Here is a 24,867-nt window from a genome sequence, read left to right as displayed (position 1 = left end):
TTGCAAGGGATTGTGGACTTTCACTTGCGACTAGCTAGGTGCGCTTTTTTTTTGTTGCATGCGTCTGTAGTCTCCAGTTGGACAAGCGGTTCAATTATTGCCCATCTCCAACCATCTGTTTTCTACAGAGTTGCCAACTTGCAATGTCGTTGTCTCATATGCGATGCCCTGAGTCATTGGCGCTTGGTGTGCTTCAGCCTGGCTTTGCCCTGTATTTCTGTAGAGTTCCGTTGTTTATTAAACCTCCATCAAAGTTAGGTGCAACATGTTCCAGAAGGCTTAATGACTCCACTCTACACACACCTGGCAGTGGATGGATACTAGTTAATGTCAGATTTAATTCTGGCCAGATGGTTCCTCTCTGCTAGAGAGAGAACCGGTAAATCACTGTTTGCGCTGAGTGCCCACCTACAGGTATGTCCCTTAGCAGGGGATGTAGATGCTGAAGTGGTGACCTCATCACAGTAATCACTCTGGTGTGGGTGATGAGCTTATAACATAATTCAATGGCTGAGACTAAGCTGTCTGTTAAGTGAGGAGTAGGCAGCTACAGCTCTTAAACCCCTACGCAAGTGCACACTTGTGTGACTCAGCTTATTACCTTTTTGCCCCTTTCTCAGGAATTGGAGTGGGCTGATTGAAATGCTCAGTTTTTCCTGGAGAAAAATGGGTTGTTCCAAGCTATTTGTTGCTTATATTTAGATTGCTGTGCACCTTGAGGCAAACAATTTGGGCTAGCTCCCATGTGAAGATGGGAATATAACATCCTGGTTTTCCCGCAAAAAAATGACAGCCGTACGATAGAAACGGTTTGGCGAAGAAGAGTGTTTGAATAGAGGTCAGGGTGAGTTTAGCCATCTCCGGCTATCTCTTTCATTGACTCCTCTGCAGTGGGATAGTAATATGCTGTAGGTGGCAGGGTCACAGCTGTTGTAGTGTGCCTTCAGCTAGAGTGTGGGAGGCTGCGGAGTGGTGGTTTTCTTGTCAGACATGATTCACTGTCTTCAAATGGGGGAAGAAGATTTTATTTTTTGCTCTTCATCACTATAGATTCAGTGAAATACTCTAGATAAATGTGGCTATCTACAGTCTCATGAGAGGCTTATGAGAGGCCGTGGGTCAGTTAAGGGTCTTTTGGGGCCATTGTATATGAAATCATTAAAATGAACATGTCTTTGTTTGCCTAGGGGAGAAATGGTTTATAATATAGAGGAATTTCTTGACCAGAGTAAGTTAACTTTCCACATGAGTTGTAATGAGTATCCCAAAAAAACTTGCCAACTGTCAGTTTACACCGACTCCTAGAGAAGCTTTTCTCCCTGAAATACCTGCCGTCTCTTCAGACCATATACTTCACCTCCAGCGTGGGACAATAATTAGGCTGATTTGTGCCACTGTCACTATCGCGGTCTGGACGCTATGGCTGGGGATGCTTTTACCTCCTCTATCGAGATCCGGGTGACTTCACCCGTCACCCCATCTTTTCAATACAGCTGGCAGGGTCTGTTCAGCTCAATTACCTCTGAAATTGTCATTGTACCAGGAGAAACAAAAAGCCCCCAACATTTCTTCTGTCGCTGGCCTTATCCTGCCCTAGAGGGGCTTAGAAGCTCCTTCGGATAGTGTTTCAAGAATTATGGGTGGTATTGATGTTGTGGGTGGTATTGATGTTGTGGGTGGTATTGATGTTTTAAAATATCAATCAGGTCAATGACTGCCGTCTTCTGGCACAAGGTATCTAGCATATTCATACCATTCTACTAATTTCATGGTTTAACCAAAAACGTTAGGGTCAATCAGGGTTTTTGTATGCTCCATCATTGGATAACGTAAAATAAACATAATTATTTTCTTCACACGTGGATGCCATCATTCATTTTTGGTCTTTGAGGTGGTGATAGCTTAACATAATAACACATCCTTCATTGTGTCCTTTTAAATGTAGCTTTGTGAGTATGAGATTGATTGAGGCAATCTTGTGAGAGCAGCCCCCTCAGCCTGCAATAACAATCTCAGGGAAGGACATAAGTCCTTTGACAGTCCTCTTTGTCAAATGACACCTTTCATTGGGAACGAACCGCATGGCAATTCCATTATGCTAATTGCATCCTTGTCGTCCTCTCACACCCTTACTTTGAGAAGAAACCGTCTCCTGCCAAACCCAAATCCCCTTGGACATCGCGTTGTAGGTCTCTCCCAAATTGAGAAGGTTTAGGCCTAGCCTTATCATAGAGATGGTATTCTATAGGCTTATATAGTATTTTAATTTTATTTATTTATTAAGCAAAATGTTAAAGTAAAAAATCTTTCAAAAATGAACTGATATTCACAAACAAACACAATGCAAGTCAACAAAAAAAACATCAATCATACAACACATACAGGCTTCCCGAGCGGCACAGCGGTCTAAAGCACTGCATTGCTAGAGGCTTCACTACAGACCCTGGGGGGTTGGCCGTCATTGTAAATAAGAATTTGTTATTTTTATGAATTGCCTAGTTAAATAAAGGTTAAATAAAAATAACATGGAAGCACTTGTTCACAATCAGATCAAGTAACATTTTATTTGTCACATGCTTCATAGACTAACAGTGAAATGCTTACTTACGGGTCCATTTCCAACAATGCAGAGTTAAAGATAAGATAAGACATCCAGAAGGCGAGGCCAGTACAGGTGCATCAAAGCTGGGACCGAGAGATTGAAAAACAGCTTCTATCTCAAGGCCATCAGACTGCTAAACAGCAATCACTAACTCAGAGAGGCTGCTGCCTACATGGAGACCCAATCACTGGACACTTTAATAAATGGATCACTAGTCATTTTAAACAATGCCACTTTAAATAACACCACTTTAATAGTGTTTACATATCTTACATTACTCATATCACATGTATATACTGTATTTTATACCATCTATTGCACCTTCCCTATGCCGCTTGGCCATCGCTCATCCATATACTTATATGTACATATTCTCATTCACCACTTTAGATTTATTTGTATTAGGTAGTTGTTGGGGAATTGTTAGATTACTTGTTAGATATTCCTGCACTGTTGGAACTAGAAGCACAAGCATTTCGCTACACTCGCATTAACATCTGCTTATCATGTGTATGTGACCAATAACATTTGATTAGATTTGATACCATATTGGGGTATACTGTATTACCGTAAGTGCACACAAGGGGCGCTAATTCGAAATAATTTCTATTTAATATTATGCGGGATGCACCAAACAATTTAGGCAACAGGGATATTGATCCAGGAGGGGATGGAATGTGTCTGCTGTAACCAAGAAGCTTGATCTTGACATCTATCCACTTGGCTATCAAGTTAGCAAACCAAATGCATGGCTGGAGCCCTGAGCTGGATATCATTTATTTGACATCTTAGATTTCAAAATACCCCGGTATACGGTAAAACCGGAGTATTGTTTACCTGGGGTAATGTTTCTATCCATTTTCATTTTCTCTGGGTCACTTACTAATGGTGAAATGGCCTTAGGACATTGTGTCCATCCTCCCTTGAACTTTTGTTTTCCGATGTGATTCCATTTGTGATCAAATGTTTTAAAGACTGAGTTAATTCCAGAAGGGTACATTGTTATGCTACCATCTGGGGTTCTCTCTGCTCTTTTTTCAGTCTATTGGTGTTTTTTCAGAAGTTATAGAGTTTTTAATGTAACTTAATAACTACCTGCCTTAAATGCCTGGTGTATGCTCTGTTTTGTTTCCCAAGCAAGTGCTTTAGAGAACTATTACTGTCAAACTGGCATTTAGCTAATGTGATGAAACAGTTTGACACTGAGCCTCGGGACTTTTCTTCTCAGTCGTTATTTCATTTCTCTCTTCCTTTACTTTATAACTACTAAGAGCGAAAAGAAAGAATGCTCAAACTCTGACTATAAAGACTCACGTATTGCATAATGCTAAGTCCTCTGAGGATGTGTTGACTCCCCCATTCCCCCCTATTGACAGTGGTGTTTGGTCTGGCCCATTTATTGAAGGATTGATTGTTTCATTGATTGACTGAGCATCTGATTCTCACTCTAATCCATTAATTGGCCCTCAGCCATTCATATCAGGACCGGCATGAATGTCAGCACCGGTGTTGAGGAATGCTCCTCAACGCACAACTGTCCAGTGATGGAACAAGCAATAAATCACCTCTCCAAGATTTGACTTACCCTCTACTATGATGTGTCTAAGCATCACATTTCATTATGAGTACATTCTTGTCTTAACCTGAATCCATATTGAAGTTTGTTTGCTGTCCTTGCCTAACTAAAAGTGCTAAATACATTTAAAAAATGCTTAGAACGATATCTTAACTATAAGAATTTGTTCAATGTCCCTCCCATTCAAAAAGCCAACCTGCCAGGTACCAAACCTTGAGAACATTTTAACTCGCAAGAAAAGAGCAACGTGCACTGGAATACTGGGCTTTTGCTTACTCCAAAGGTGAAGTAGAGCACGTGCTCTTAAATCGGGATCAAACATTTCTCACAGTTCTTTTTTTCCAAAGCTGATGAAATAAAGAAGGGGGGTAAGTTTTGACTTTGTGGGTCCTATCTCCTTATCTTTTCAAATGCATAAAGAAAGCCATGCCCCTTTGTGGAAACTGCTGATATTGGATTTCTAATGAAATTGGTTTTTCCTCTTTTCGACGAGGCCCATAATTTTGCCATAGAAATGCAGTGCAATAACTTCACACCCAAAGAGATTGAATTGACTCATTCAGAATAGCGGCGAGACTCTGCGCCTCCAGTGGGAAAGCGCTTATTAAAACTGGGAGGGCTAGGTGAGAGTCCTAACTCCACCTCCCAATTTAGATTTTCAGTGGGAAGATAGAAACTGGGGCAGGAGGGGGAGTAACATTTACTGATTCATTTTGACAAGGGAGTTGGGACGGCGCGGAGCTGTTGTTGTCATGTATCGCTAATTATGTGCTCACCTCACTAGGTTTATGAAGTGACTTTTGCCACAGGTTGTTTCATTTGCTGCCTCACATTCTTGTATTGCTCCGGTAGTCTGCTAGTGTCCATTGTTCCTTAATGTATTCCGACTGGTTGTTGTGGCTTTGAATAGGGCTCTCGAAATGGATGGCACTACTTTCTGTTGGCTGAGTCTATGTTTGTCAGCAGAACAAACTATAGAAATGCAATGGAAGTTTTTCTGTCCATTTTTCTGAGATTACCTTCAATACATGTATGGTGAGAGAATTAAGAATTATTTCTTGGTTTGGGGGAAATTGAATATCTTTCAGTATGACAACATTCTCAGCATGATGGCCGTTATTTCATATTTATGTCACATCCTTTTGAATCACATGCTTCTCTCTACCAAAATCTCACATCAGTTATTTCTAATTGAAGATGGTGATCAATGTCCCCAAGGGAGAGATGACTTCAGTTATTAAACCATAAAATGCACAACCTCGCCAATTGAGACCAAATACGTCAATATATGGTTGAGCGAGCACACCGACATAAATTGTGTAGTGGGTCATTCTGAAGTGAAAAACGTAATCAGGCATGCAGTATTTATTAGGACTGGGAATTGCCAAGTATCTCGCGATACAATATTATCAAGATAGTTAAATGCCGATAATGTGATTTTATTCGATTCGATGTTCCCGAACATATTGTTCACCATATGTCTGCTGCAGGGGGAAAAGAGAGTCATGAGAAAACAAAGAGCTGAAAACAAATTGGCTCCCTATTTAAAAAGATGGAGAACAAGCTAGGAAAGAAAAATACTGCCGTTTTGGTGCAGGTAACTAGCGCAAAAATATAGAGATATTGTCGATCTGATAAATCGTCAAAAACAATATCCCCATATGTAACTACATATATTTTTTGTCTCTTCACTAATATTATGCCTCCTTCCAAGTGACGACTCAGCAGAGTCTACTGCTCGTTAAACTTAAGTCATATTCCAAGGGCTTGTTTTATTAACACCCTAGGCAAGAGTGCTCTCTCTATCACTCTGGATACGAGAGAATATATGCTGGAATGTGCCAAGGAAAGTTGATTTACCCTCTGCTTTGACTACAACAACAAAATGGGTTGTTTGCACTGAATAATTCCTAGGGAATAATCGCTGTTGCGGAACAGCAATTCAGGAATGAAAGATTCCCTTTGTTTATGTTATGTCTAGTGTCCTTGTCAACTGCTTAACCAGAGATGATCTGTTATCTGGGCAAACATTGGAATGTTGTTTGATGTTGCAACACTGTAAAGCCTGCAGGTTGGATTTGGCCCAGATCCTAATTAGAGGAGCAATGGAAAATTCATACATTTATTGAATCAATGTTCCAGAATGCAGAGGTCTTATTACAACTATAGTGTACCACTGACCTTAGTCTTGATTTCTACCTCAGAGGACAGGCCAGCTGCCCTGTAAATAAATAGTTTTGACACAATTTGATAATTCAATTCTTTACTACCAAAATAAATGGCTAAACTACCCTCTGTCAGGGGCTGGGAATTTCATTTTGTTGCACAGTTAATTTGCTGAAGAAATCAATGAGTGGACAGTACTGGGGGTTCTCTGTGAATTTGTCTTGGTCAGCATTCCTGAGTCTCCAGTATTTAGCTGCTGACCTACTAGCAGAATTGTCTAGCAACCTCTAACCGAGATCAGCAGGGACAGACCGTTTCAACATGATCAATGTTATGAGGTGTTACATTAGCAGTGAAATTGTCTTAGGATGATATGTACATATATGCAGTGTTCTGATCATTTCCCCTCTCATCACAGGAAAGCGACAGCAACACCATGAAGAAGACTGAAAAAGAGACAAAGTTCAAAGAGGCCAAGAAAGTCTTGAAGAGAAACTTCCAAGTCAACACCAAATTAGTCTGTACAAACATTTTTCTTCCTGACGACAAATGTTTATTTTGATTCAGATCCAATAATAACCTGTTTTGGTGGCTTCAGGCTCAGCTAAATGAGAAGACCACTTATTGTCAAAACCAGTTTGTTTACCTCACTAACAGCCTTTTCACTCAGAGAAAATGAGATGGCACGTCATGTTTTGTGTATTGATGCTCAGCCAGCTGAAAATTCAATTAAGGACACTAAATAGTGTGTGTGTGTGTGTGTGTGTGTGTGTGTGTGTGTGTGTGTGTGTGTGTGTGTGTGTGTGCGATGTACTCTCATTTGTGTGTGAGTCAACGTGTTTGTGTGTGTGCATGTGTTGATTCCCATCCAGCTGAAAATTAGATGGCAAAGTTGCAGTGTTGTAATTTAACTGTGTGTTGATCAATGCCCCTCTCTCCAGATGGTGCAGCAGTAGCTACTGCTCCAGAGGACGGCTGTGCCAGTCAGAGGGGGAGGAGGATGATGGCACAACTGGCATCAATGTGGAGGAGGCCAGAGAGAGGCTGCGCCGAGAGGACCAGGAGTTTGACAAGTTGGAGTACAGACGTAAAGTCAAAGAGAAACACAGGGTAAGACTGTAGTACATCCTTCAAGTTAAACAAACTCACAGGTTAAGACTGCAGCACAGCTGTACAGATCAGTCAAACACACAGGGTAAGACAGTACAGGGCACTACACTGCGACCAGAAACAAATCACCCAGATAATAATAGTTGTAATTATGACTTTGCTGTGCCATAGAGAATAAGCTGATTAGTGACCATTATGCTTGCACCATTACTACAGAGAAAACGTCTTGTTTCTAGCCCAAACCAAGCAAATGTTTTTCTATCACAGATTTGCAATACCGCATTTTACATTCATAAACCATGTTGCGGGCCGTTCTAAAACTACTCGCAAGCTAACAACCTGGTAACCACAGATGATGGTAACTTATCGAGTTACCATCATTAATATCTTGAATATTTTTTTTCTTCCATTGGGCTCTTCCATTTCTTTGTGTGCTCCTTAAAGAAAATGGCAGTGTAGAGCCCTGCTGTAGTGCAGGGACATCGTCAAACAGTTGCTCCACTAGCCCCTACAGCAGCTTCAGGGTGCAGAGAGAGACTTTTATCCTAATGGTTATCTGCAGATAGGTACAGGAGATACATACTGCACAAATAAATAAATACAAGTATTGAAAATGAAGTACGAATTGCATAATAATAACATACATGACTTAATGTATTCCTAAATTGTAACTGCTGCAAGGTCCCTTAAGGTACCTCAACCTGGTTGGATGTTTAGATGTATCACGGACAATGGAGCCAGTTAAAGGCTTTAACTTAATCTCCCCACTCTGCACCCAGCAGGTATGAAAACTAAATGTCACAGCTGTGACACGTGCACACTCACTCACACATACGCACAGATACACAGACACAAATACACACACATACGCACAGATACACATTCAAAGACGCATACAAACTCATAGACGCACACATTATCACACACACGCCCGCCTGCCAGCCCGGAGGTTATTACCTCAGTGATTGAGGAGAGAGGCATGGGCCAGATGGGGCTCTGGAATGACTTGAAGCAGCTGTTGGAGCTGTACGATATCAATGGAAACCAGATGAAAGCGATAGCAAGGCCAAGCATTCAATAAGCTTCAAAATGGGCTCTGCACATTAAATTCAATAACCCGTCAGATATGGGGACTTAATAGTTATCAGCCTCTAGGTGGTCTTTATGGGCCTTGTATTGGGCTTATACAGTGGCGTCCGAAATGATTGACACCCTTGATAAAAATGAGCAAAAATGACTGTATAAAATAAATAACAAAAATACTAAGCTATATTGTGTTTACTTTTTTACTTTTTTTTTTAAGTAGGAAATGATTTTATACTAATACAATTGCTGAGAAAAATAGATTTTGTTGAAAGGTGCAATGTGCAGATATTGCTCCCTATTTTCCTGCTTGCTAAAATTGTAATAGTTTGTCTAATTTCAGATTGTGACAATGTAGGGATGGTGCCAGGTTTCTTCCAGACGTGACGCTTGGCATTTAGGCCAATGAGTTCAATCTTGGTTTCATCAGACCACAGAATCTTGTTTCTCATGGTCAGAGTCTTTAGGTGCCTTTTTGGCAAACTCCAAGCGGGCACTTGTGCCTTTTACTCTGAGGAGTGGCTTCTGTCTGGCCACTCTACCATAAAGGCCTGATTGGTGGAGCGCTGCAGAGATGGTTATCCTTCTGGAAGGTTCTCCTATCGCCACAGAGGAACTCTAGAGCTCTGTCAGAGTGAACATTAGGTTCTTGGTCATCTCCCTGACCAAGGCCCTCTCCGATTGCTCAGTTTGGCTGGGCAGCCAGCTCTAGGAAGAGTCTTGGTGTTTCCAAACATCTTCCATTAAAGAATGATGGAGGCCACTGTGTTCTAGGGGACCTTCAATGCTGCAGACATTTTTTGGTACTCTCCCCCAAATCTGTGTACAATCCTGTCTCGGAGCTCTATGGACAATTCCTTCAACCTCATGGCTTGGTTTTTGCTCTGACATGCACTGTCAACTGTGGGACCTTATATAGACAGGTGTGTGCCTTTCCAAATCATGTCCAGTCAATTGAATTTACCACCGGTGGAGTCCAATCAAGTTGTAGAAACATCTCAAGGATGATCAATGCACCTGAGCTCAATTTCGAGTCTCATAGCAAAGGGGCTGAATACTTATGTAAATAAGGTATTTTTGTTTTTTTAATACATTTGCTAAAATTTCAAAACCTGTTTTCGCTTTGTCATTATGTGGTATTGTCTATAGATTGCTGAGTAAAAAGTTGATTTAATCAATTTTAGAATAAGGCTGTAATGTAACAAAATGTGGAAAGAGTCAAGGGCTCTGAATACTTTCTGAAGGCACTGTATTTTTGTCTGTGCTTATGGACTATGCTCTTAAATTCATACCACAGGTTTTCAATGGGTTTCAAGTCTAGAGACTGAGATGGTTCTTGTGAAATTTAGATTTTGAGGCAAATATAACTATTCCTTTGTGGATTTTGATGTGTGCTTGGGGTCATTGTCTTGCTGGAAGATCCACTCAGCCTCCTAGCAGAGGCAACCAGATTTTTGGCTAAAATATCCTGGCACTGGGTAAAGTTTATGATGCTGTAGACCTTAACTAGGGCCCCAGGAGTAGTAGAACAAAATAGCCCCATAACATCAAAGATCCAGCACCATATTTTATGGGGTCATTTTCTGTTCATGGATTCTCATTTTGATGCGTAACCCTCTATTTTCATGTCATCCAACAAATGTAAACATCTGGAGTTTGCTAAACAGCATTGCCACTTGGATTGGAACTGGTGCTTTGGTCAGATGGCATGAAAATAGAGCTCTTTGTCCACACACCGGTGGTGGGTTTGGCATTAAAATGATACTGCATGAGCAGAAAAGAACCCCATACCTACTGTAAATTATCGTGGTGGATATCAAAGATATGGAAGAATTCTGTATGGAGGAATGGTCTAAGATCCCTCCCAATGTTGTTCTCCAACTTGTATAACATTTCTGAAAAAGCCTCAGTGTTGTTATCCTTGCTAGGTGAGGTATTGAATACAGGTTTGTCAATCATTTTTTATATTTTTTTTTGTATAAAACAATATATTTTCCCAATTTTCTGGAGCATACAATATAGCTCAGTATTTTAATTGATTTGATAGTCATATTTCCCCATCTTTGTCAAAGTAGTCAATCATTTCGGAGCCCACTGTATATGCCAATAAACATGAAGGATCGATAATTGATATTGATTTGCCCATTTTAGCCTTTATGAATAACGTAGTCAAAATGTAAGTGATTTCTAAACCGTTTCCAATGTGTCTAAACACAAAAGTGTTGTTTCAAAAGGCTCAGTGGTACTGCAGTATAAGCTGTAACATTTGCGCTAGTATAGTACTGGGGCACAAACTCTGTTTGGATACGAGTGTTCTAGATTTGCCCAGAAGAGAAGTCAAAGCCTGTCCTGCTGCACCCGTCCCTCCCACTCACTCCAGGTTATATTTATAAGCCGAGATATATCGCAGGTTGGAACCCAAATGAAAATAACTGACAGAGCTGAGTCTGGCACACTGCTTGGGAGCCTGCAGGCAGACGGCGGGAGATTGGGCTGGGGAGTTCAGTTAATATTTTCAAGTGTGAGCTTCGTTTCTCTCCACTAAAAGTCCTAAAATAACTGCAGGAAGTTTGCTCAGCTTATCTGACTACTGGATTGTATTTTCTCTCCATGCTCGTTGCTACCTTATTTAGCTTTTATGAAGTGATTATCTTATGACTTGATTGGAGGCAGTAATGACTGGCCTTTGGAAGGAAGGTGTGTTGTGGTGAATATTGATGAGGGTAAACATTGCACAATGTGTAGAAAACTTGTATAGAACGGAATGGAGTCAATTTAGCAGAGTAGTCCTTGTCATTTTTTGTGGGGGATTCTATGCTATACAATTACCGTTTAATTTCAAGATTACCACAAAGCTAAATACCCTACTAGTGTTTCACTTTAGTGGTATAGGTTACAGTACATCAAAACCTATATCTGTTCTTTAGACCTGGGAAATGCTTTTAACTTTGCCATTGTGTCATTGTCTAGACAATTAAGTTATGCCTCAGGTACTCCACCGCACGTCTATTAGGCTTACCTGTTGTGTTTAACACCTTGTCACGTTCATTTGTCATGCTTGCCGAGCATTGCCAAGAAGGGGTGTTGTGATGATGGCTGATGCGTAAAGGAGAAAACAGACGCTTTAAAATTCAATTTTCATTTCTGTGCAGCGAGCTGCCTTTGACAATCTGAGACCCAGGCCCAGAAATCAATTAGCAACATGCTCCAGCACATGAATCATTCTTGGCTGGCTTGCTGGCTGGCGTTCTAAATATCCCCCCTCAGGTAGCTACCACTCTGTTTCTGGCTGTTCTGCTAGGACACCACTCAAACGCTGTTGTCATCATTTGACTTCAGTGACAAGGGGATCATTCTAATTCCAAGCTCTAACTTAACTTTTTAGCTCGTACTTCTACAGTAGAGAGCCAACTCACCTCTCTGGACCCCTGTAGCTAATGTAACTGCACACAACATGCTGACAGAGTGACTGGAGGCATACTGACAGACTGACAACGAGATGGGCAGGCAGTTACTAGTCTGGTGGCCGTGGCCCATGTTAATGGAGGGCAGCTCAGTGGGGAAATGGTATTACTCTCCCCAGACCGTCTTAATGGATCCCTAACTTATTGGTTAGTCACGACTCCCTCTGGTGTTCTCTCTCCCACTCCCTTTCTTATGCACTTGCTATCTCTCACCCTCTCCTGCTCTCTCTTCCCCTCAACCCTTTTCTGCACCGTTTGGAGGCCGGGCCAGGGTAGAAATCCATATTTTGATTCGGTCACGGCTAGGGTTGCACATTTTGTGGAATATTCAGAGGTTAAACTTGCCATGGGAATTAACGGGAATATATGGGAATTAACGGAAATATATGAATATTAATACCATTTAAATGTAGATGATTTTTGCATTGGATATACACTGCTCAAAAAAATAAAGGGAACACTTAAACAACACAATGTAACTCCAAGTCAATCACACTTCTGTGAAATCAAACTGTCCACTTAGGAAGCAACACTGATTGACAATAAATTTCACATGCTGTTGTGCAAATGGAATAGACAACAGGTGGAAATTATAGGCAATTAGCAAGACACCCCCAATAAAGGAGTGGTTCTGCAGGTGGGGACCACAGACCACTTCTCAGTTCCTATGCTTCCTGGCTGATGTTTTGGTCACTTTTGAATGCAGGACAGCCGAGTCAATCACCACCTTCCGGAGACACCTGAAACCCCACCTCTTCAAGGAATACCTGGGATAGGATAAAGTTATCCTTCTAACCCCCCTTAAAAGAGTTAGATGCCCTATTGTAAGTGGTTGTTCCACTGGATATTATAAGGTGAATGCACCAATTTGTAAGTCGCTCTGGATAAGAGCGTCTGCTAAATGACTTAAATGTAAATGTAAAAATACAGGCACGTGGAGGCCACACACTACTGAGCCTCATTTTGACTTGTTTTAAGGACATTACATCAAAGTTGGATCAGCCTGTAGTGTGGTTTTCCACTTTAATTTTGAGTGTGACTCCAAATCCAGACCTCCATGGGTTGATAAATTGGATTTCCATTGATTATTTTTGTGTGATTTTGTTGTCAGCACATTCAACTATGTAAAGAAAAAAGTATTTAATAAGATTATTTCATTCATTCAGATCTAGGATGTGTTATTTTAGTGTTCCCTTTATTTTTTGGAGCAGTATATTTACCATATCATATGGAGACAGAAACATAAACCTTTTACCTTATAAGTATACATAATTGCAAATTATTAAATCCTTCCAATAGACATAAAAAAAAACAATTGTTACGAATTGAACTTTAATTAAATGAGTTGACTCTTCACATGGGATGATTTCACTGAACAACAAAAGAAAGGGAATATTGATTTATCCCCAATGATCCATCGCATCTCCCAAAAACATTTGCAACATACATCTGTAAAATGGTAGTCTAGAAACTAAAGCTTTGGTTGTCTTCCTCTCAGGCTTCCATGTCTTCTCCCTGGACCTCCTCAATGTCCACCTCTTGAACATCAGACTCTGGGGCCTCATCTTCACTGTCACTTTCCAACCTTGTTGAGGATGGCTCGTTGTCAGGCTCAAAAAGCCTTAAATGGCCACCAATTTTTCAACCATTGTATTGGTCAGCCTGTTGCGTGCTTTGGTGTGTGTGTTCCCAAACAAGGACCAGTTGCGCTCTGAAGCGGCTGATGTTGGTGAGATTTTGAGGATGATTGAGGCAACCGCGGAAAGAGCCTCAGATCCACAAAGTCCCTTCCACCAGGTGGCTGATGAGATATGTAGGCACGACTGCCATATTGCATCTCCATCCCAAAGCCCTTGCTTGGAAGTGTACTTCGCCAGACTGCCAAGAACCTTGCCCTCATCCAGGCCAAGGTGGCGAGACACGGTAGTGATGACACCATAGGCCTTGTTGATCTCTGCACCAGACAGGATGCTCTTGCCAGCATACTTGGGGTCCAACACGCTGCGGCGTGTATTTGCTTCAGGCAGAAGTCTTCACGCTTTTTGATGTATTTCAGAACTGCAGTTTCCTCTGCTTGGAGCAACAGTGAAGTGGGCAGGACAGTACGGATTTCTTCTCTTACATCTGCAAGCAGAGTCTGAACATCAGACAGGATGGCAATGTCTCCCTCAATCCATGCAATGGCTATTGCTATAGATTTCAGGAGTTTCAGACTGCTTACCACTCTCTCCCAAAATACAGTTGAAGTTGGAAGTTTACATACACTTAGGTTGGAGTCATTAAAACTCGTTTTTCAACCACTCCACAAATTTCTTGTTAACAAACTATAGTTTTGGCAAGTCGGTTAGGACGCCTACTTTGTGCATGACAAGTAATTTTCCAAACAATTGTTTACAGACATATTATTTCACTTATAATTCACTGTATCACAATTCTAGTAGGTCAGAAATTGACACACACTAAGTTAACTGTGCCTTTTAAACAGCTTGGAAAATTCCAGAAAATTATGTCATGGCTTTAGAAGCTTCAGATAGGCTTATTGACATAATTTGAGTCAATTGGAGGTGTACCTGTGGATGTATTTCAAGTGCCTCTTTGCTTGACATCATGGGAAAATCAAAAGAAATCAGCCAAGACCTGAGGAAAAAAATGTGTCCTTGGGAGCAATTTCCAAATGCCTGAAGGTACCATGTTCATCAACAATAATACGCAAGTATAAACACTATGGGACCACGCAGCCATCATACCGCTCAGGAAGGAGACGTGGTCTGTCTCCTAGAGATGTACATACTTTGGTGCGAAAACTCCAAATCAATCCCAGAACAACAGCAAATGACTTTGTGAAGATGCTGGAGGAAACAGGTACAAAAGTATCTATATCCACAGTAAAACAAGTCCTATATCAGCATAACCTGAAAGGCCGCTCAGCAAGGAAGAAGCCACTGCTCCAAAACCGACATAAAAAAGCCAGACTACGGTTTGCAACTGCACATGGGGACAAAGATTGTACTTTTTGGAGAAATGTCCTCTGGTCTGATGAAGCACAAATAGAACTGCTTGGCCTTAATGACCATCGTTATGTTTGGAGGAAAAAGGAGGAGGCTTGCAAGCCAAAGAACACCATCCCAACCGTGAAACACGGGGGTGGCAGCATCATGTTGTGGGGGTGCTTTGCTGCAGGAGGGAATGGTGCACTTCACAAAATAGATGACATCATGATGAAGGGAAATTATGTAGATATATTGAAGAAACATCTCAAGACATCAGTCAGGAAGTTGAAGCTTGGTCGCAAATGGGTCTTCCAAATGGACAATGGACCCCAGGCATACTTCCAAAGTTGTGTCAAAATTGCTTAAGGACAACAAAGTCAAGGTATTGGAGTGGCCATCACAAAGCCCTGACCTCAATCCTATAGAAAATGTGTGGGCAGAACTGAAAAAGTGTGTCCGAGCAAGGAGGCCTACAAACCTGACTCAGTTACACCAGCTCTGTCAGGAGGAATGGGCCAAAATTCACCCAACTTATTGTGGGAAGCTTGTGGAAGGCTACCCAAAACATTTGACCGAAGTTAAACAATTTAAAGGCAATGCTACCAAATACTAATTGAGTGTAAGTAAACTTCTGACCCACTGGGAATGTGATGAAAGAAATAAAAGCTGAAATAAATCATTCTCTCTATTATTATTCTGACATTTCACATTCTTCAAATAAAGTGGTGATCCTAACTGACCTAAGACAGGGAATTTTTACAAGGATTAAATGTCAGGAATTGTGCAAAACTGAGTTTAAATGTATTTGACTAAGGTGTTTGTAAACTTCCGACTTCAACTGTACATCATCCAGGAGGATCCTCTTGATGGGGCTGTCCATATCGGCAGACTGTGATATGGCCATTTCTTGTAGAGACTCCTCTTCCAGGAGACTATCAAACATGATGACAACACTACCCAAATGGGTGTTGCTGGGCAGCTTCAATGTGGTGCTCTTATTCTTCTCACTTTGCTTGGTGAGGTAGATTGCTGCTATAACTTGATGACACTTCACATATCTAACCATTTCCTTGGCTCTCTTGTAGAATGTATCCATTGTTTTCATTGCCATGATGTACTTTAGGAGCAGATTCAATGCATGAACAGCACAGCCAATGGGTGTGATGTGAGGGTAGGACCCCTCCACTTTAGACCAAGAAGCCTTCATGTTCGCAGCATTGTTTGTCACCAGTGCAAATACCTTCTGTAGTCCAAGGTCATTGATGACTGCCTTCAGCTCATCTGCAATGTTGAGACCGGTGTGTCTGTTGTCCCTTGTGTCTGTGCTCTTGTAGAATACTGGTTGAGGGGTGGAGATGTACTTAATTATTCCTTGCCCATAAACTTTTGGCCACTCATCAGAGATGATTGCAATACAGTCTTCTTTCTCTATGATTTGCTTGACTTTCACTTGAACTCTGTTGAACTCTGCATCCAGCAAATGAGTAGATAAAGCATGTCTGGTTGGAGGGGTGTATGCTGGGCGAAGAACATTCAGAAATCTCTTCCAATACACATTGCCTGTAAGCATTAGAGGTGAACCAGTTGCATCCACAGCGCCAGCAAGACATTCCTCAGCATTTCTCTGATTATGTTCCTCCATTGAGTCAAAAACACTTCTGATTCCAGGAGGACCATGGGCTGTTGCTATCGATAAGGTGTCTGATTCATCATTTTCACCTCGAATAGAACTAGAGGTACTTTTGTCAGAGGTTGCTTGTTGTGAGCGCTGAGGGAACTTTATGCACTTGGCCAGAAGATTGTGCGTCTTTGTTTTAAAAAATTTTTATTTCACCTTTATTTAATCAGGTAGGCTAGTTGAGAACAAGTTCTCATTTACAACTGAGACCTGGCCAAGATAAAGCAAAGCAGTTTGACACATACAACAACACAGAGTTACACATGGAATAAACAAACATACAGTCAATAATACAGTAGAAAAAGTCTATATACAGTGTATGCAAATGAGGTAAGATAAGGGAGGTAAGGCAATAAATAGGCCATGGTGGCGAAGTAATTACAATATAGCAATTAAACACTGGAATGGTAGATGTGCAGAAGATGAATATGCAGGTAGAGATACTGGGGTGCAAAGGAGCAAGATAAATAAATAAGTACAGTATGGGAAGGAGGTAGTTGGATGGGCTATTTACAGATGGGCTATGTATAGGTGCAGTGATCTGTGAGCTGCTTTGACAGCTGGTGCTTTAAGCTAGTGAAGGATATATGAGTCTCTAGCTTCAGTGATTTTTGCAGTTAGTTCCAGTCATTGGCAGTAGAGAACTGGAAGGAAAGGCAGCCAAAGAAAGAATTGGCTTTGGGGGTGACCAGTGAGATATACCTGCTGGAGCGCGTGCTACGGGTGGGTGCTGCTATGAGGACCAGTGAGCTGAGATAAGGCGGGGCTTTACCTAGCAGAGACTTGTAGATGACCTGGAACCAGTGGGTTTGGCGATGAGTATGAAGCGAGGGCCAGCCAACGAGAGCGTACAGGTCGCAGTGGTGGGTAGTATATGGGGCTTTTGTGACAAAACGGATGGCACTGTGATAGACTGCATCCAATTTGTTGAGTAGAGTGTTGGAGGCTATTTTGTAAATTACATCGCCGAAGTCGAGGATCAGTAGGATGGTCAGTTTTACGAGGGTATGTTTGGCAGCATGAGTGAAGGATGCTTTGTTGCGAAATAGGAAGCCGATTCTAGATTTAATTTTGGATTGGAGATGCTTAATGTGAGTCTGGAAGGAGAGTTTACAGTCTAGCCAGACACCTAGGTATTTGTAGTTGTCCACATATTCTAAGTCAGAACCGTCCAGAGTAGTGATGCTAGACGGGCGGGCAGGTGCGGGCAGCGATCGGTTAAATAGCATGCATTTAGTTTTACTTGCATTTAAAAAATACCTAAAGTTGTATTAGGAAGGTTTTTTGAAATGTTTGGACAAAGATTACAGGTAACTTATGAGATATTTTGTCATGTTGCGCCAGTTGGAACCGGTGTTCTTCTGGGTCAAACGCGCCAAATAAATGGACATTTTGGAGATATAACGATGGAATTAATCGAACAAAAGGACCATTTGTGATGTTTATGGGACATATTGGAGTGCCAACAAAAAAAGATTTTCAAAGGTAAGGTATGAATTATATAGTTATTTCTGAGTTTTGTGTCGCGCCTGGCGGGATGAATTATGATTGTCTGTGTTTGTTTGTTGGGGTGCTGTCCTCAGATAATCGCATGGTGTGCTTTCGCCGTAAAGCCTTTTTGAAATCGGACACTGTGTTTGGATTAACAAGAAGTTTATCTTTAAAATGGTGTATAGTACTTGTATGTTTGAGGAATTTTAATTATGAGATTTCTGTTGTTTGAATTTGGCGCCCTGCAATATCACTGGCTGTTATCGAGGTGGGACGGTAGCGTCCCACAAATCCCAGAGAGGTTAACGTAATTAATCGATAAAATTTAAGACGGGATAAACTGCATTCAATACCGGAGGAAAACAAAGTGGAGCGTGCTTTCAGATCACGCGCCTCAACCACAACAGTACACTTCACTCGACCCTCGTTCTGAACATTGCTACTTCTTCATTACACAAAGGAAAAACATCAACCAATTTCTAAAGACTGTTGACATCCAGTGGAAGCGATAGGAACTGCAAGCAAGTGCCTTAGAAATCTAGATACACATAGAAAGAGAGGGTCCAGATTGTCTAGCCCGACTGATTTGTAGGGGTCCAAATTTTGCAGCTCTTTCAGAACATCAGCTATCTGGATTTGGGTGAAGTAGAAATGGGGAGGCTTGGGCGAGTTGCTGAGGGGGGTGCAGGGCTGTTGATCGGGGTAGGGGTAGCCAGGTGGAAAGCATGGCCAGCCGTAGAAAAATGCTTATTGAAATTCTCAATTATAGTGGATTTATCGGTGGTGACAATGTTTCCTAGCCTCAGTGCAGTGGGCAGCTGGGAGGAGGTGCTCTTATTCTCCATGGACTTTAGTGTCCCAGTACTTTTTGGAGTTTGTGCTACAGGATGCAAATTTCTGTTTGAAAAAGCTAGCCTTAGATTTCCTACCTGCCTGTATATATTGGTTCCTAACTTCCCTGAAAGTTACATATCACGGGGGCTATTCGATGCTAATGCAGAACGCCACAGGATGTTTTTGTGCTGGTCAAGGGCATTCAGGTCTGGAGAGAACCAAGGGCTATATCTGTTCCTGGTTATACATTTTTTGAATGGATGGTGAGGAAGGCACTTTTAAAGAATAACCAGGCATCCTCTACTGACGGGATGAGGTCAATATTCTTCCAGGATACCCGGGCCAGGTCGATTTAGAAAGGTCTGCTCACTTAAGTGTTTTAGGGAGCGTTTGACAGTGATGAGGGGTGGTCGTTTGACCGCAGACCCATTACGGATGCAGGCAATGAGGCAGTGATTCCTGAGATCTTGGTTGAAAACAGCAGAGGTGTATTTGGAGGGCAAGTTGGTTAGGATGGTATCTATGAGGGTGCCCGTGTTTACGGATTTGGGGTTGTACCTGGTGGGTTCATTGATCATTTGTGTGAGATTGAGGGCATCAAGCTTAGATTGTAGGATGGCCGGGGTGTTAACCTCTATGGGCTAGGTGGGACGCTAGCGTGCCACCCGTGGTGCACTCCATCAACAGCAGGTGCATTTCAAGAGCGGCAAATTTGAATCCAAATAAATGTCAAAATTCAAATTTTTCAAAAATACAACTATTTTACACCATTTGAAAGATAAACATCTCCTTAATCTAACCACGTTTTACGATTTCAAAAAGGTTTTACGGCGAAAGCATAAATTTAGAGTATGTTAGGACAGTACATTTACAAGAGTTGTGTGTAATGTTTTGTCAAGTCAAAGACAGGGTCACCAAAACCATAAAACCAGCTAAAATGATGCACTAACCTTTTACAATCTCCATCAGATGACACTCCTAGGACATTATGTTAGACAATGCATGCATTTTTAGTTCTATCAAGTTCATATTTATATCCAAAAACAGCGTTTTACTATGGCATTGATGTTGAGGAAATCGTTTCCCTCCAATAACCGGCAGTCAAGTCAGCGCCACAAATTAAATAATTAAAATTAGAAAACATTGGTAAAATATTATATTGTCATTTAAAGAATTATAGATTTACATCTCTTGAACGCAATCAACTTGCCAGATTTAAAAAGAACCTTACTGGGAAATCACACTTTGCAATAATCTGAGCACTGCGCCCAGAAAAATACGCGTTGCGATACAGACTAGACGTCATGTTGGGGAGATCTAAAATCGAAAATACTATGTAAATAATCCATTACCTTTGATTCTCTTCATCAGATGTCACTTCCAGGTATCACAGGTCCATAACGAATGTAGTTTTGTTCAAAAAAGCTCATCATTTATGTCCAAAAATCTCCGTCGAGTTAGCACATGATCTAAGCCAGCCGGACTTCTCGTCATGAACGAGGGGAAAAAATATATTTCCGTTCGTTCAAACATGTCAAACGTTGTATAGCATAAATCATTAGGGCCTTTTTTAACCAGAACATGAATAATATTCAAGGTGGACGAATGCATACTCTTTTATAACGTATTGGAACGAGGGTACCCAACATGAACTCGCGCGCCAGGTGTCTAATGGGACATCATCGTTCCATGGCTCTTGTTCGGTCAGATCTCCCTCCAGAAGACTCAAAACACTTTGTAAAGGCTGGTGACATCTAGTGGAAGCAATAGGAAGTGCCAAAATATTCCTAAGCCCCTGTGTTTTTCAATGGGATAGGTTTAAAGTCAATACAACACATCAGGTATCCACTTCCTGTCAGAAAATGTCTCAGGGTTTTGCCTGCCAAATGAGTTCTGTTATACTCACAGACACCATTCAAACAGTTTTAGAAACTTTAGAGTGTTTTCTATCCATATATAATAAGTATATGCATATTCTAGTTACTGGGTAGGATTAGTAACCAGATTAAATCGGGTACATTTTTTTTATCCAGACGTGCAAATGCTGCCCCCTAGCCCTAACAGGTTAAGCATGTCCCAGTTTAGATCAATTAGCAGCACGAGCTCAGAAGATAGATGGGGGGCAATCAATTCACATATGGTGTCCAGGGCACAGCTGGGGGCAGAGTGGTCTATAGCAAGCGGCGTAGGTGAGAGACTTGTTTCTGGAAAGGTGGATTTTTAAAAGTAGAAGCTTGAATTGTTTGGGTACAGACCTGGATAGTAAGACAGCCTGCAGAGTTCTGTCTCTGCAGTAGATTGCAACACCGCACCCTTTGGCAGTTCTATCTTGTGGGAAAATGTTGTAGTTAGGGATGGAAATTTCAGGGTTGTTGCATTCTTCACATATGATTTGGCACAGTATTTGCAAATGTACACAGCTTTTCCTTTTACATTAGCTGCAGTTAAATGTCTCCACACATCAGATGGTGCCCTTGGCATCTTCCTATAAAGATTAGAAAATAAATTGTAAAAAAACAACAAATACAATTCGATGTACAGATAAATAGTTAAGCAGTTAGATTAAACAACTCTTTTGTAAGATAAATGATTTAAAATGAAACATGTATGGAAACAGGTGAATTACACTCCTCAGATAGCAGGCTCAAGCAAGCTAAAACCACATGGTAGCAAAAACTAACTAGCAGAAATTGTTAACAAGTTAGAAATGATTTAAAACACACTTTGCTGTAGGCTACTATTTACTAGTTAACAAAAAATCATGTATGTCATATAAAATATATTCACACCACCCAGTATTGTAATCAAAACTTCCCAGAAAGCATGTAGTCCTTGGCTCAGACAGTGTAGTAGTGTGGGCTCAATAGCATCTCATTCGTGTGCAAGATCTTGAGAATCAGCTGTACATGGTATAGAAGAGTGCACTGTACATGTGATGGAAGAATGCACTGTACATGCAGAGGGTTGCAATTCCATTGAATTGGGGATAGTTTAACCAAAATATGCCACAAGACCTAGAATTGCCTTATTTGTATCCCGCAAAAAAGGTTCACTGTTATAAGCTAGCTTTTTTGATGAATTTAAGCAAAATTCCCCAAATTCCCGGGCTTAACTTCCCATGGAAAATTTCCGGGAAAATTCAGTTAATTTACAGGATAGTTTCCGACCCTTTGCAACCCTAGTCATGGCCTAGTGCTCCTTGCTAGCTCTGTAAAATGCTTTAGACACCCCCAAGACACCTTTCCCCCACCGCTCATATCTAGTGGGCCTGAAAACCAATGAGAGCCAGGAGCTAGCCCTCCTCCCATATTCTAGGGGCCTATATAAAATCTGTGTGTGCAGAGAACGCAGACAGCATAACGGAATTCAGCAATATTAAAACATTTTGGGAATCAACTAAATGTATTAAACTTGGGCAAATTAATACATTTACATCAAAAGACATTAACAAAATGCATCAGTGACTCGTATTTCCTGCAACCTTCTGAAGAGGCAATGGCACGAGAATTCCGCTTCTGTGTGTGTGTGTGCGGTGCGCGTCTTCCACTTTGTGTAGCCGTTAGCAAGGATTCTAATGAAAACAGTCTTCTGGTAGATGGAAAGGATTTCCCCAAAAAACTCAATTAGTTAATTACAAAGTAACCTATGCTTACCTTGCAGAATGATATGATTATTTGCGTCAGTCAAGGATATTTGTTCAGAAAAATCTACCATCACGTGCTCTACAGAAGCACAGCTAAATAACAGCCTCCTGCTAGGTGTGTACTTAGCTACACACCAAAATCAATATTTTCATGTATTTTTTTTTCAGACCTCAAATGGTCACCTGATGTAGTTTAAGCATTGTTGTGGACATAGAACATAATTTAGTTTTTGTTATAAAAAAAGTGTCAGAGAGCAAAAACCTGAAAAAATGGACGTTTCAGAAGTCTGGAAAAAAAGAAAACAGAATTTAGGGGAAAAACTAAATGGAATAAGACAAAATGTAACGTATTTTATAGGGCCCTATATCAGGGACAAATGAAGAGGGATGGGATGGCTGGAGGACATCGGCTGTCCCCCCCATTCCACCACACACGCATAATGCAAACTGTGGTTTTCACAGGGTGACATTTGGAGCAGAAATGAAAAACTCATGAATCAGCTTCTGAATTTTCTAAAGCAGTCTCCCCACGCATCTAATTAGGCTTCTGTTTTCACACACTATCCTTATTTCCCCCTCCAGCGGGGGGTTTCACTCCAGTGTCAAGTTGTTTACTGTGATCAGTTGTTCTCCCTGAAAAGTGCCGTTTTGGCCTAATGATGGCAGAGGTTTGCTTTATTTTGAACTGTGTTTTGCATGTCAGTTTGTTTAGTGGTTGGTTTCCCACCTGAGGTACGTGGCTACCTCTTGATACTCTGATTGCGACGTGTCTAAGCACTCCTCTGTCGCTCTGCTCTCTTTCCATCCTCTCGCTCCCTCTCTCTCCTATGACCCCTGGCCGATTTCCCAGAGAATGTAACTCATCATAAAATGAAAAGCTACATGGAACAAAAAAGTTAAAGCATATCCTCTCATGGAATCTCTGACAATCAAATGAATTACATCCATTTCACCAAAAAACGACTTGCCCTGAAAGGCATGGATTAAACTGCTCTATACAACACCAAAGTCTGTTAAGACTGACATTGCTCTTAACTCATTCTCTCTCCTTTCTCACAGAAGAGACTGAAGGAGAAGGCTGCCAGAAGAGAAGTCAGCAAGCAGCACACTGAGGTAAGTCTCCCCCTCTCCTCCATTTTACAGCACCATTTCTTCCCTCCCACCCTGAAAAGCATATCCATCACAACGTGAATGGTTTTGATTCCAGGCACTAGCTCCTCTTCACTCACGCTACATTCAGCCTTGGCTGTTTAGTTATACTTCTGTCAGGAGGGTGCGATTGAATTCCAGTTTAGTTCCAACAGGGGAGGCAGTCTTTATAGGTGAGGAGCCCACTCTTCCCTCTCTTCTTTGTAACCAAGGCAGAAGAACATTCTTTCCTCTTCACCCTACTGTATGTCAGACATGGAATGCTGAGTCCCCTGTCGCCGATGTAGCACTTAGCCTTCAGATTGGAACAGAATACATTGAGAGAATGGGTTGAGCACAATGGTACAGTACTTTACATTGTCTTCAATGTCAGCCCCTCTAGTGAGTTATGTGAATTGTTATATCTTCACAAAAGGGGACATGTTTTTCTGCAGACAAATGCCAAACGCTTTAGAGAATATCTCCAGCTGAGTCACAGCTCCACTTATGCCACCTACAAGGGAGGATGAGAGAGAAGTGCCTTGTCTTATGTAAAACCCCTGTCACAAAGCATCCGGGGTGTCTTCAGCAGTGAAGAGTGCCCCTCTTCCTCTCAGTGTAATATTAAATCCCCCTCTTCTCAGCCCGTCAGTCTGCTCGCCTTCTGGATTCGTCTTGCGTAATGTGAAATTAAAACTGTGTTCAGCCTCAGCAGGATTACCAAGCTCTCTTCATTTCTCTCCTTCTCGCGTTCTCTCCCTCTGTGTCAATCAACACACCCGATGCCATTGCATTAATGTTGGTTTCCGGCGATAGATACTCTGGAGGTGTTAGGGCGGCATTTCTCTAATCCTGCTTCCGGTAGCTCAAGTCTTCTGTTGCCTCCTGTTACTCTGGTGTATAGCCTACCTCACGTCTCTTGCTCTTTTTAGCCCTCCTATTTGGCTTTGCCAGAGACGCGGGAGACAAATCCAAAATGCAACATCTGAATGCGGCATGATGTATGGGACCATTGTTCGACTCAGTGGATTCTCCCCCACGTGAAAACCTCCTATTGGTTAAATCAGACATTTATTGACATTTTCCAGTTATCCTCCCTTTC

General features: G+C 41.5%; 1 pseudogene across 1 annotated transcript in view; it reads left to right on the top strand.

The window, feature by feature from the left end:
* LOC106603632 (putative ATP-dependent RNA helicase DDX10) overlaps positions 1 to 23,750 on the top strand; it is an 81,821-nt pseudogene extending 58,071 nt beyond the window's left edge. The window contains exons 13-14 of the transcript XR_014392207.1: positions 6,763 to 7,454; positions 23,697 to 23,750. The product of XR_014392207.1 is annotated as a putative ATP-dependent RNA helicase DDX10 (transcript). The remainder of the gene's footprint in view (positions 1 to 6,762; positions 7,455 to 23,696) is intronic.
* The last annotated feature ends 1,117 nt before the right edge of the window (positions 23,751 to 24,867 follow it).

Source organism: Salmo salar, chromosome 04, assembly GCF_965601325.2.
Source record: "Salmo salar chromosome 04, fSalSal1, whole genome shotgun sequence".
Lineage (NCBI taxonomy): Eukaryota > Metazoa > Chordata > Actinopteri > Salmoniformes > Salmonidae > Salmo > Salmo salar.
This window is presented reverse-complemented; position numbering and strand designations above follow the sequence as displayed.